General features: G+C 39.2%; 1 protein-coding gene across 2 annotated transcripts in view; it reads right to left on the reverse strand.

Moving 5' to 3' along the window:
* Positions 1-14,605, reverse strand: part of GHR (growth hormone receptor) — a 118,689-nt gene that overhangs the window by 65,303 nt on the left and 38,781 nt on the right. For both annotated transcript variants that reach the window (XM_054652223.2, XM_077171769.1), the window contains one exon: positions 11,486-11,570. The gene's annotated coding sequence lies outside the window, so the exon portion shown is untranslated. The remainder of the gene's footprint in view (positions 1-11,485; positions 11,571-14,605) is intronic.

Here is a 14,605-nt window from a genome sequence, read left to right on the forward strand (position 1 = left end):
CATAGGCCAACAGTCCTCCTAAGTCTCAGCAGAGGAGCTACACTGCCACTGTACAAGGCTCATCCAAGATCAGCTCAATTTTCAGGTAGCTCAATTGGTCCTCCTGCTTCATCTGTACTCTTGTTTACAGGATTCTTATTATCTGTTATTAATAAATCTACTACAAAAATGTGCTTCTGTGTTTGTCAATTCTTCTCCTGTTACACAATGTCTACCCCATCAGTCTCTTCTCTCACTCAGCTCTTCTGCTTTCTCCCTAAAGTTTTATTTCCTGTTTCACAGGCCTGAGAACAATGTCACTTTATTTACAACTCTACTTTCCCAGTACCCAGGCATGCCATGCTGCCTTCCTATTCCCACTTTCCTGTTCTCCCACATCCATCAGCCTCTCCTAATCTTCCAACTACTTTTTTTCCAAGTCTTTCTACTTCTTCCTACCTAGTAACAGCCACAAGAGAAGGCCCAATCCTCACAAGAGTCCTCCTGTGAGAACAAACGTGATCAGAATCCATCATTCACATTTCAACACTGTTTCACGTTTCATAACCACACCAAACAACTCTGGCAGGACCAGGGCTGGTCCCCACGTGCAGCTGTCACAGCACGACTATCCCCTCCATCCCTGGACACCTGACTGGTAGCATCTCAGCCTCCTTCCAAGAAGAGTTTGGAAGGTTTGACAGCTGAAGCACTAACCCAGGAGCCTGGAAACACATCACAGATGTCAACAAACACACTGCACTTCAGTAAGGTCTTGTTCAGTAAGGTCTTGCAGAGGAAAACAATCCTCTTCCAGTACTGCTGTTCCCTCCTGCAGTAGTAGACTTGTTTACATACCTGCAACACAGTGAACTCCATCAGGAGATTGTTCCAGTTCAAATGAATCCATAAACATTTATTTTAATGAACCTGTCTGCAGACAGGTTTTATCAGGAGTCCCCAAAGACACAGCCCAGGAGCAGAGCTGGGGCAGCACAGGCATGGGAATGAGCAGTCAGGGTGGAGGGGAGGGCACAGCCACCCTCCAGCAGCAGCTATTACTTGTTTAAGAGCAATTCTACAATTATTGGGAAATTCCCTGCTCAGCCACAGACCTTGACAAAAACAACCATCTCTCTGGAACAGGGCACAGGATTAATTTGTGTTCCTAAACATCAGAAATGAATAAAATTGCTGCTTCATCCCTTGCCCTTTTGTTAGTAAAACGCAGTATAGAAACAAACTATGTTTCTTCAGTGGACTCTCACAAATTCCAGAATCTCAGCAAGACAAAACACTGTCTTGGCTTTGCCTAAAACCACATGGGATATCCCACTGAGTTATCCATTCAGACAAGTAGTTTCTGTGAAAAATACCCGACTGGTATACTCTGAACATACCCAATATGGACAGGACTGAGCTCAAAAACAGTAACTGCTCTGAAAATATGGATGCATAATGCTCCACCCTTTGTGCAAGAGCCTTTGTAAAAGGCCAAGTTGTTCTGTCTCCTTGGAGCTGCAACCCAGAGCCCTTGGGATAGGGCTTGTACTCAAGGCCTCACCCAGGCAAATGGAGCTCTGCATGGGGCGTGAAGCAGCAGGGACGTGACCTCTGCATTCAGCACAAACACCATAAGCTCGCCTGGGCTGCAGTTATGACAGCCACTTCTAGCAGTATTTGAGATGAAGTGAGAGCTACACTGCCATGGCTCCAGGCTCATGGGAGAAAATCTGGGGGAAAGCAGGAGCTGCCCCATCACAATACCACTTTTGGTGGTACAGAATAAAAATTCTGAGAGAAGGGTCCTCTGAGGTGCCACCTGCATCACCATCAGACAACTACTGCCTTGCAGAAAGTTCTTGAAGATCTGTTCCATAATGACCCACTGCCCTTCCTCTAAGACATTCTTGAGAGCTTGCTGTCAATAGGAGCAGTATTGTCCAGAGGCTTCTCTGCTAACCAAGCAAGAGACAGCTTCTCTGCAGGCATTAGGACAAAACCTGACCTTTTACAATCCAGTAGTATTTACCTCCCAACACCTACCCTTATGTGCCTATGAAAGACAAATGGCACTAATAACGTGCCTCTTATTCAACAGAAAAAACCCCAAACCTTAAAGTTTCTTAAACATATTATTCTAAAGAATTATATTCTAAGTCTTACCCAACTCCAGCAGCCTGCAAGAATGAACAGAGTTAAAATCAGAAAAAAAAAAATTACAGCAGCTGACTGTCCTCAAGCCAGCTGAAACTTGACCACAGAAACATTTGGCTAGAGGTCAGCTCAGGCTAATTACTTCAGTATAGAAAGAGAGCCAGGAGTTATAAAAAGGATAAAAAAAATATCTTGGCCCTTTTCTATAGCAATGTTGGAGTAAGGTCAATCACAAGTGAATTTAAACACAACATCTCTCCAGTGGGACGTGAACAGAGTCAGCATAAACAGGCGAAACTGGGCTAAGAAGCTCCCTGAGAAAAGAAACAGTTTAGTCACAGCACACTGAGTTGTTTGCATCTACTCTGGTCAGGTAAAAATGTTAACACTCAAAGTAAACCAGAAGGAGACCTGCTTATAAGAAAAACTTGCTTGAACTGAGATCTCGACCTTTACATAGTTTCTGAACCTGAAAGGACCAGAAGGAAGGAGAAGGACAAGGACATTGAACTGCACCTATTATGGCACTTCTGTTTTTGCCACAACCATTACCTCAGGGTACTCCAAATATGACAGTTTCTCCCCAGTAACCTCCTCCAGTTTAGCACTGCTTGCAACAGCAGCATCTCTGCAGCTAGCACAGAACAAAAAGCAGCCTCTCTGCTGCAAATCAAACCACAAAATTACTGAGTGAAGGATTAATCTGAAGAGTTTTCCATACACCGCTGTTTCATCATTCCATTAGATCACAAAGAGGCAATAGCACAAGCGTGTGCCATCCATGAGAATATACACCAGCAGATCCACCACCAAATAAGAACAAGTGTTGAGAAGGGAACATAACTCCAGGCTCCCCAGATCTGTCCTGAATCTTCTTTATTGCAACTACGAAATATGTGTGCATGTACCTGTGCAGAATTTTTCTGGGTGAAAGGCCTTTATTATTCACAGTGTGAACATTTCTTAAAAGTTATTTCAGGGCATGACCAGTGACACCAAGAGGTAATCTTTCTGTGCTTGCCTAAAAACATTCACATCACTTTGGCTGATAGTGCATAGCTGAAATCACTTTGCCTGCATAGCTTCATTCCCCTGAGTGCCAACAGGATGGAGTCATGCTGAAACTGAAATTAGTTTTAGCCCTTCCGATCAACACAATCTAAAACTGCAATGGACTTAAAGCCTTCTTCCCTTGCTTGCTGATGTTATGGCTTGATTAAGTCATCAGCAGCCCTTGGACGAGTGCCTGCTTTTACAGAGCCCTCATCAGGGCTCTATACTCAGCCACAGTAAGAAACAGAGATAACAAATTGTCTCAGCTGATATGAGAAACACACCACTCACCTATTGCATACTGTTATCCTGGATATAAAAAAAATCAAAGAATGATACCACCAAAGCAGAAATGACGTACTACAAATTAAAAAACCAACCAGCCAGAAACCTCATAAAGGGTACATTTCACTTTAAAAAAAGTCAAAACCTTAACAACAAAAAAACCATGAAGTTGCACTTACTATGCATGTTTTTATGCAAATTTGAGGACTATAAAAAAGTACACTATAAATACAAACTAAACCTATGGAATAGAAGCAACTCTGTATTATTAATTAGGTCTTTATGTCAGCTAAATAATTTACAGTGATTTCAAGTGTAAAAATGTTAAAATTGCAAATGGAATCTATTGAATTAATTTCTCACTTTGGGTTTAAAAAATATTTTTTTCCTATACAAACTTATCATTTTGGAATAGAGAGTATATTAAATTTTAATTTCAACACCCAGTTTATTTTTCTCTCTATTGTAAGAGACACCTTTAGTGCTTTTAGTGGGTTTCTTTTTCCTATGGATCAGTGTGTCTATTAATTACTTTGATTTAAACTTGTAACAGGCCAAATGATTACCAGTTCTTTCATGAGGTTAAGGAGCCCTTCAGTGAATCCACATTTGGACATTGCTCTGGGCTTGTACTGAAAACTCTTTAAAGTCATTCTCCAAAATCTTGGCTAGTAAGTCTAAGGATGGCTGTGGCAATGAAGTATCACTTCTTTATTTACAATAAAATGTGCTGTACGTTGACAGCAGTAACTTAATGGACTAGGTACACAGAAGGAGGATCTCAGCTCTTAGACTAGTAAATATCTCCATCAGAAAACAATTCCTAAAAAGAGGATTGCAGTTATAGTCTTAAGTTACTGTCTACTACATGGATAGAAAAATTTGGACTTGGAAAAGACTCAAAAGCTCTGTTTGCCTTTCAGCCCCCCATTTTCAGATCAAAGCAGTAAAATAAATGCATCTCAGAGGAAAGTGCAAACATTTAGCTGCATAACATGCAGATGGGAATTGCTGAGCAGATACTCAGCTTTACATATAATTGTATCATTAAGGAAGATTCAGGCCTATTTGTGAGCAATGTAAGTTTTTCAGGCTAAAAACACTTTCTCAACTACAGTACTAATTCTTCCAAGGCTTCTCAGTTTGGTGTTTTTTTGGGTTTTTTGGTTTTTTTTTAGTTATTATTAGTAATTTAGTTATTATTAGTATTATTAGTATTTATTTAGTTATTATTAGATAGCAGTCATCCAAAAGACAAAATTCTGCTCTTTGCTTTGTTATTTGTACAATGAATTGCAAAGAAAAGTGCTAGAATTTCTTTATAGAAGCAAATGTATATTCCAGTCTGTTTGAAGAAATATAATGCATCCAATTTAATGTCCAATATCATGTTAAGAAAGCAAAGAGAAATATCTAAGTCTGTATCTATTACACCCCTAGTAATCTGTACTAAATAAATGTGGTTTTACTCAATAGCCTTTCACTGAGATAATTATTCACACTTTACATAAAGAGATTAAATGGTATTTCCAGCTCTGTAAAAAAATCCCAAACCACAAAGCAAAAGCTCTTCATTGTCTTGCTGGCATTGAAGTTCAAATCCCATCAGGACTACAGCAGTGTGGATCCAAACCAGCAAAGCAGTAAAAAACATCTGATTTTAAGCAGGCAAGATTATATATTTAACATGAGAACATGGATAAGTAATTCTCCTAGCACAGTGAGAGAGCTTAGCACCTCCCAGAAATTAGGAAAAAATAATGAAGCACAGGAATCATGGTGCAAAGCAACCTGTGTGACACCACTGGGAGTTTAGGCTGGAACATGAGGGAAAACAAACAGGATTATTTTATGCTTGATAACAAATTACCATTTTATATGTGCTGTTGGATCATCATTACACAGTAGGTCAGTTCCACTGTTCAGGCAGCACAATCTCTGCAATCTTTCTCCTGTGTGCCAGGAGAAAGCCAGTATCTGCATTATTGCTCGAATTAAAAAAATACTACCTGGTACTTGGGCAAATATATTCAGTTAGGTTTCAGCACATATCATAAATAAATCCACATCTGATCTCTTGGAGCTCTTCTATAACATGAAAACCCTGCTCCCTCTGATTTCCTTATACTGCTCTTTGAAGTCTGTAAGGCAGGTTTGAGTTCTAGGTGATTGGAAGAAATTGAGAATGCTTTGTTCAAAAATGCTTGGCTGTAATCCAATTCTGTTTCACTCGAGATCACTAGGAATTTCATTATTTTGGAACAGTTTGGCAATAGCCAGTCATTTTTGCTCAAAGAGCAATTTCAGGAAATCAGAGTGAGCAGACTTTTAATTTTAAATAGTACTTATTTAAAAAAAAAACATTTCTTCTAGGAAAAAAAATCCTCAAGAAGTTGTAAAATTTAAGTTTAAGGCCTGATATTTAGCCTAGGCTAACGGAATTACTTACCAGCTCATTACCATGGACAAATTAATTATAGGGTTTAATCTCATGCTAAATTATTCGTGTGCTCCTAATCAGATTAAAGACTACATAACAGAGTCTGTATGGCATTTAGGAAGTCATTAACTTAAATAGCACACTAAGTGAAAGCTAGTGAATGACAGACAAAGCATTTCTGAGTGCATTTCTGCATGACCACTCAGGACTCCAAGCACTCACATACTTACTATCAGTTGCTCTGCAGGAAAAGAATCATCTTCCTGACGGAAGGTTTAACAGTAATCACTGCATTTTAATTTAGTGCAGTTTTGTATGTCCTGCAGCTCATGTAAGTTTAAGATATGACGTATATTCATATATTTTGAGTCATATATTTTGAATATATTCATATATTTTGAGTCTAATATTCAGAATGAAGCCAACTTTAAATTTCAGTTAAACTGATTGAGATTTAACATACAAGCACACCTATTCAATGCAACTGTTTTTCACAATAACTGCAAGCAAAATTAAATAATGTTTAAGAAGTTCTGTTTTAATAAGAAACAGTATGATTGGCTTTCCATGTGCCCTCTCTGGGATCATACCACCATTGTTCCCTCCCCTATTTGCTGCTGATTTGGCACTTTAAGTCCACAAAACCTGAATATAGAAATGGTGGACACCTACCAAAAAGTAGGCTACTGCATTCAACAACTGCTTAAACTACTTCATATCAACACTTAGAGAGATTTGGAGCTAGATCCTTAGTTGTGAAAATCAGCACAAAGTTGAAATAAGCACTGAATGAAACGAGCAAGTGGAGAAGATCATTCTGTATTTTTTAATGCTGTGCTGCCAAAACAAGTTTTCATGAGGTAAGAAATGGCTTGTAAAGAAAAGATGATCTCTGTTCAAACCTTTCATAAAATTCTTTAAAAGTCTGTTAACTTCTGCCTCCACCTGCGCTGCTAAGACCTGGAATACAAAATACCCAACTTTTAAATTTAAAGTATGTTTTGATGAAGCATCTCACATACAGAGGCAGACTATGCCCACATTTACCAAAGTGGCTTAAAAACATATGAGCATTTTTGGATACCATCCAAACAGGATCTCTAAAACCTTTATACTGAAACAATCACTTCTGATACGCATTTTTTTTGATACGGCTGTTGATGACACCTTTTAGGCCAAGAGCTGTAGAAGGAATGCTGCTAATTTTTAATTGGAGATTTTTCCAAGGCTAGAGTGTCTAGTATTTCCAAATATAGGGAGCCTGACTAGCTTTTTGGCTGACAGAATTTACTGAAAGTGCACAAACTGTGTACATGGCTTGATTTTTCATGGCCTTCAAGGAACTTCTTCCAACCCATGTTTTGCAACATACAATGGCATTATTTTAGCTGTTTCAGTTATCACAGGCCCTAAAAGACTTCTTCCCAAAGAAGCAGCAGAAGTGGGGTCTGGTTTGTCTCCATGTGCTTGCACACACTTAACACACACATGCACACAGGCATATTGGTGTTTTGATGAAACCTGAAGGTGTACCTTCACAAGAACTCAGCTCATTATTTACATCCTCTCTCTCTCTATCTATCTATCTATCTATCTATATATATATACACAAAAAAATATTTATATTTTTATATAAGAGTTTTTATATAAGAGAGGGGGGAGATTCCATCCTGTGAGGCAGATGAGCATGGGTTAGATCTGATGAGCAGGAAGTACGGGATGGCTCATGGAAAGCCTTTTTTCCTGCTCTGGGGAGGTAGAAGGGCACGTAACATGGGATCCAGAACAGCTTTGAAATATGACTGATTATTAAGGAAGGGGAGACAAGTTTGGATTGCTCATTGAGTGATGGCCAGCCTGCTTTTTAAGGGGCATAGTCCAAACAGACATGCCTGGTAATCTCTAGAGTTAACAACCTACTGAACAGTTACTGGTTCAGAGAGTTTACCTCCTAGTAAATCTGTATGGGCACCTGCAGGTATCATAGCACTACTACGACAGCTTTCTCTGCAATGGACATAAAGAGAAATGCCAGGTTGTAATTAAAAATGCACTTTGGAAACTGACAGAGCTTTGTCCCAACACCCATCATTTTCCGTAAGAAAAACTTTACGAATGGAGAAATTAAGAAGTGTCTGTAAAATAAGCCACAGTAACAACCATATTAATTTTAAAGATAATTTGACAGATCAATTTCTAAAGAGGTATTTTAATTTTAATACTACGGCAGATAGTATTTTACATCAGCAAATCCAGAAGCAGCCAGCAGCAGGAGTCAATGGCATTATCCATTTAATAGACAGAGAAAGGGACACACCGGGAAGAGGAACTTGCCTGCATTTAAACCTCAGCCTAGCAGCAGAGTAAAGCATGGACTGCAACACCCTCCTTATATACCACAGAATATTACAGTCTTGTGGATACACTGCCAGCCATCTCACCAACACAAAATAAACCTGTAGTGGATTAAAAAAATCCCAAACCCAAACCAAACAAACCATCCAAATTGACAGTTTCAATTAGGATGGAAAGAATTGCAATTAAGAGAAAAAAAGCTCATCTGAAACACTCAAGCAACTAGAAAAGCCATCTTAATAAGTGTATAGCTCTTTCACAAACAACAGAAATTAACTGTGCTCTTTAGCTGCAGTAACACCAGTGTAGTGGATGTAAGGCTATCATACCACATATACCCCTTTTCAAATGTCAGAGACCAAAGCAATCATAGCTCAGCATTACAACATTTGATTTTAGACATTGCACATAAAGCACATCAAGTTTGGACTGATCAGCTCAAAATGGGATACTATGCAACAAACAGGTGCTACAAACAACAGAGCTGCCCCGTGCAAAGCTGGCTGGCTGGCAGCAGCACGTCTGCCTTCACTGGTTTTATGACTTCCTTCTCTGCAGGAACTCCATCACAATACCAACTCATTAAAAAAGTGAAACTTTGGAGCACATTCAACTGTTCATTAAAAACGAGAAATGCACTCACATTTTTCCACTGCTGTCACTGTTGTTTGCATGGGACCATGAGGAAATCGATATTTACAGATAAAATTCAGAGTCTGGGGCTTCAACCACAACCACTCTAAGTATTTCTCAGGCACAAACCCACTCTGTGCTGTCTATTCACAAGTATAAATCCCATACCAAGCTGGATCTCAGACATATCATTCAAAAAAAGGAGCAGACTAAAGGGCAGGACATTGGAGGGAGTTTTGTAAATCCCTGCTGGGGGCTCTTCTCATCTAGCACATTACCCAACTCCTCTGAAGTCTGACTAGGAGCCTTGCTCTAGTAGGCATTTTTATACTAAAGCAGGAAGCAAGACTCTTGCACAGATGCCTGTCAGCAAAAGGCTTAGGAACTGGCTCTCTCCCTTTAATCAGGCCACCACTAAACACCCTCACATCACTCAGCCCTGGGCTCTGAATGGCAGTCTCACTCACATGCCATGTGGAAAGTGTCAGCATGGAAGGGAAAGAGCAGGACTGTTCCTTTTTTGTAGTTCTTGTACTGAATAAATTTAATATCACAGGAAGCTGTATTATTGGAGTGACCAAAGACTTTCATCTTAAGAGAAACTTTTAAAAAATGTAAAATAAAAATATATATACATAAAAACATTTTATCTTTTTTTTAAAGAAGTCATTAGCAATGATACCATCTGGTAACATATGCATGACACTTACCAATCACACCAACCTTGTGACAGGAGCCATGTTCACATAAGTGTGATGAGACTGACTGCTCTCAGGTTCAACACAAATTGTACAGCAATATTCAATAAATCACTTCCTCATAGCATATATTTTTCTCGACATTATTAAAACTGTGGAATATCACAGCAGACAGAGTTTTGAATTGCCCTGATGCATAAATCAGTCCTTATTTTTAATTCATTTGTTGCATACAAGTTTTTCTTCAGTAATCACACTCATTAACCGGTGACTAAATTCATATACTTGAAAGAATAAAAATCAGTCACGCATAAATCCAAAAGGTTGAAATTCTCCCCTGGTAACACCACATGAACATCACATCAAAGATGATAAGCACTGCGCAAATAGCATTTCCTAAGGATTGGGATCTTTTGGTCCCTTCTGAAAGTTCATAAGTATTAGCCTTCATCTACAAACAGGAAACTGAAACACAGCAAGGTTACAGAGGGTGACAGAGCCCGACTGAGTTTGTGGTGGAGCTCAGAAGTAAAGCCAGACCCCGTGTCCAAGCTGTGTCCTTCCAGTTCCAGGCAGCTCACAGAGGAATCAGGAATGGGCAGTTTAACTATGGATCAAATCACTCCCTGGGCACAAGAAGCCAAGAAAACAGAGCCCAGAAGTAGTTTTCTGTATGGTTGTTTGGCCATGTTTCAGCTATAAAATAACAGAAGTCATTCAAAAACTGTTTTCCAGGTGTGCTGAACTCTGTATAAAAAATCATGGTAACCACAACAAAGAAGGCTTTGGTTAAGAACATCACTAATGACTAATTTATGCATACTTTACAAGCATTTTTACAAGTAACTTTTCACTATTCTGACCTTCTCATTTCCTTGGTAAAATTCATATAGGCAAATATCCCAAGCAGAGATCCATGGTGCAATGAATGAATCTAGGGCTATACCATCTGGTTTTAGAAACATTTAAGACAGGCATAGGATAGCAAGTTTTACCTACTGTTATAGAAACTGAAGCTAGAAGTATCTATAATTTCTCTTCTATTTAATGACAGTACAACTATGTACACTTAGACAGGAATAACCAGTTCAAGTCTTATAAAACTGCTACAGTACACACGGATAGCAGCTGTAGCCTCATGCAGCAATTTAACACCAGATAACAGCTTTTCAGCTTCATGCCATGAGCAACCGCGGGTCTGAATCCATTATACACTGGATATTTCTGTGATGTCCAATTCAAATTTACACCACTGTATTCTGATTAGGCTTTCAGTAATACAGGAGAGAACCAATGAATTAGACATTAATTAAAACCAATATGTACATTCAAATTCAATGACACTTTTAAGTGTCATTTAAACCCTGATTTGTTACCTACAGTGTTCTGATAGGCATTTTCACATTCTCCCTCATTCATAAAATTGAGGTTTTTTTCTCTATTTGTTTCAATAGTGTGCATTTAAATTCAGCTAATTAATATCCTAAATAGCACTCTATGTGGGAAATGGCTTGTTAAAATGCAGTATAATAATTTTTCTCTGACAAGGAAAAATGGCTTTTAACCACTTCAAAGAGTCACCCAGCCCTCTGTCTCAAATGCTGGCTACTAGAGATTGACAGAAAGGCCTGAAGTCATCAATTTAATCAGGACTGCATCTGACAGCCTTAATTCATATATCTCAATTGTTTTGGATATTAAAATATGACAATTAATCCCAATCAGAATTTTGAATAATGCATATTTTAATTATCACCCCCTGCAGGAATGAATTCTAGGATCTGTGTGGATTATTTTGGGGTATTACAGGATACTATTGATCAATCTGCTTAGCCAACACTGGTAATAAAGTCACTTGAAGGTAAGATAAAAATTATCACCCTACCTCAAATGTCAGCAGGGGATGGACAATGCTTCACGCCTCCCTCAGCTCGACTGCAGATCACGACCTTCTCCAGCCATCCCAGCACCTTCATGAAAACAGGAGAAACAGACAAGAGCTGAGCTCTGGAACAGCAAAGGTCACCTGCGGTGGGAGGGCACCATGACAAAATCCAGGCTGGTGTCCTGGTCCTGCTGCTGTCCCTGAGGGAAGGCCACCAGCAGGGCCGTGTGCTGGCGGCGCCGAGCGCAGCACCTGGGCCGCTCACTCAAACTGCACCGGGCCCCGGCCCCAGCCCCATGCCACCGAGGCCTGCCAAGCCACAGCACCCTGCCAACCTTGACATTAACGTCAACACATACTCAAAAGGCAAAGAGAGGTCAAGGTCAACTCATTCTTATGCACATTCCTGGTGAAAATCATCTGCCCTGGAAGTAATCTCTGAACGACTGAGAGGATGAGTAGTATCTCACTACCACAACAACAACAACAACAACAACAACAACAACAACTCCTCCTCCTCCTCCTCCTACTTTAGAAAATAAATTACAGCACAGTAACTTATAAACTGGTGAAATTAAGAAAATAACATTTCATTTCCCTCTTAAAGGAGGATGTCTAAATCTCACGAAGATGGCACACTGATAAAAAAAAGTAGCATGATATGTTCTGAATTCTTAAGCACATTTTCACTGCCATGATATTTTGGCACAGCAGCAGCATCCAAAAGAGTTCTTAACTAGCAGCATTTCTCCGTTAAAGGAAAATAACATAAATTCAACATGGAAAGTTACTTCTTCCCAAGAATTCAAGCCAGCTTTTGAAAGCATTTTAAAAAGTCAGATATTTAAAAAGTCAAATAATGCTCATATTATTTGAATAATTCACAATAATCTGGTTTCTAGTGGGCGGGACTACAAAAAGATGACCAGATTTCACAGTATCAGGCTCTTTAAAACACAGGGGGGAAAAAAAATCAGACTGCAAACCCCCTCAAATAACATTTAAAGAACTACTGTGTACACACAAACTGAATGCCTAGGGTCGCACTACCCTAGCCTGAACAAGAAAAAAGTAACATTTTAGAAGAGAATTTTCCTTTACTGAGTTAGCACTAGCTGAAAAAAGAGCAGCAAGAATCTTTTTGTACCTCCAGAATTTTTTATCTGTATGTGTATAATTTTAATGTACAGATAGATCACTAAACAATGGAAAGCAAAATGTGCTTTTGAGTGAAAGCTTCATTAATATTTCTCTGGAATCCTTCTATAGTGCAATGTGTAAAAGACTGACACCTCTAAATTTATACTAAAAAGCCCTGAAACAATACCCTCTCCACCTGCCAATTGAAAAAATCCTTTAGTATGGAGAAAAATTAAACAGACATTTGAAATAAACAGAAAGCTGTTTCTATGCAAAAGCATGACTAATATGTAGTATTACAATAAAAATAAATCATCCTATGTGTGGTTATCCAAAGTAAAACCTGTAAGCACGGTTCCCTCCTGGTTCACATAATGTAGACAAGCCCCTACATTATAAGTCTTTACATGAGTCTACCCCATAATATGCTCAGCCAAATTCTATTATCACACTTTTTAGAAAACGCCTGCTCACATTTCAGCAGGCTGAGAATATTACTGATTGTGTCCTGCATTCATATGTAATTCTACAAGAATCTTGTGTTAATTTAATTTCTGACTTTTGAAAGAACTCTGAATTTCAGGCAGAATAACTGAGCAGTGAGCCACAACTCTCATTTCCAAAAATAAAAGGACAGCTTAGTATGGAACAAAGTTATAAAGTCTAAGCCAGCTATTGACTGAAGTGAGCTACTAAGGACTACTGACAAATTCCTTTTTCAAAACACTCGCTGTGGCACTAACAAGGGGAAATGACCTTTATATGACAAAGTCAGAGTCCTATTACAATAGGACAGAAAAAATTATTCCAGCAGTCCTTCCAAAATATTTTGAAACCCTGCTCAGCAGCAGCAAAGATCTCTCAGCTACTTTATGGGCAACAAAGGGAAATGTCCTAAGTTCTGATTACCTGATTGTACTCAGAACATTTTGTTTCTCTCTTGGCAGCTGTGGTGATGTGCTCCAACCCCTGCCGCTTTCTGCTTGTGCAACAGCCACCCGGGGTGGCTGTGACAGCTACATCTGGCTCACAGATATCAACACAATACTTAAGGGCCATAAATCTTGCTTGACACCTAAGGCCTGTGAGGCTTGTTCAACAGCTGAGGGCTAGTTGAGCATGCGCCAAACGAAATACGGCTGCTGTGCAAATATGACCATAAGTCAATTATCTTACTCCATAAACAGTGGGCAGCCTGAGCTCTCCTGCACAGAAGGGGCTGTGTTCCAGGAGCTCCCCTTCAGCATGGACACATCTCTACATTAATTCTTGGGGCTGAGAGACTCCTTGCCTTAGAAGATTCTCGGCAAGTGATTAGTAACATGCTAAACTTCAAAATTTTACCTAAGTGACATAAAATATTGATTGTGCAATTACAATCCTTTAGCCATAAAGTGTTGACCAAGTCTGGGACTAAGTCTGGATCCAGGCACAACTAAACTCCCATCAGAAAATTCAGAACACAGGGGAGTCCTTTGAACCTGTGACTCAGCAGGATGGTCTCCTGGACAGTTCTGTATGACCCCATCCTCTGTGCTGCAAAAAATCAAGTACACCTTGCCATCAAATATTGTTAAACTGTTGATGCATTTACCACAAAACTTTGTTGAATGGCTGAAATGGCTGTTTTACCTCAATAAAGATATTGCTATTTCTCTCTTGCAGGTGAAGTGCGTCACTCTATCTGTGGCAGCAGCAAGGGGTGATAGCACAAAAAATGCCAGCAGCAACAGTTTAGAACAATCATACAAGCACAAAATCAGCTATATTTGCACTTGGCTCTGACAGTTCATTATGTGTGAAAAACAGGCATTACTGTACATAATGTAATAAGCTGGATGTTAAAATGATTAGCAGTCTCCCTTTAAAATGATTCTTGGAAAAACTGCAGTTTTGAAAAAGGGTAACACAGATTCACGTGAATAACTGATATAGGTGAAGCTCTTTTTTTTTTTTTTTCAGAGATACAGAAGCACATTT

Source organism: Agelaius phoeniceus, chromosome Z (genome assembly GCF_051311805.1).
Source record: "Agelaius phoeniceus isolate bAgePho1 chromosome Z, bAgePho1.hap1, whole genome shotgun sequence".
Lineage (NCBI taxonomy): Eukaryota > Metazoa > Chordata > Aves > Passeriformes > Icteridae > Agelaius > Agelaius phoeniceus.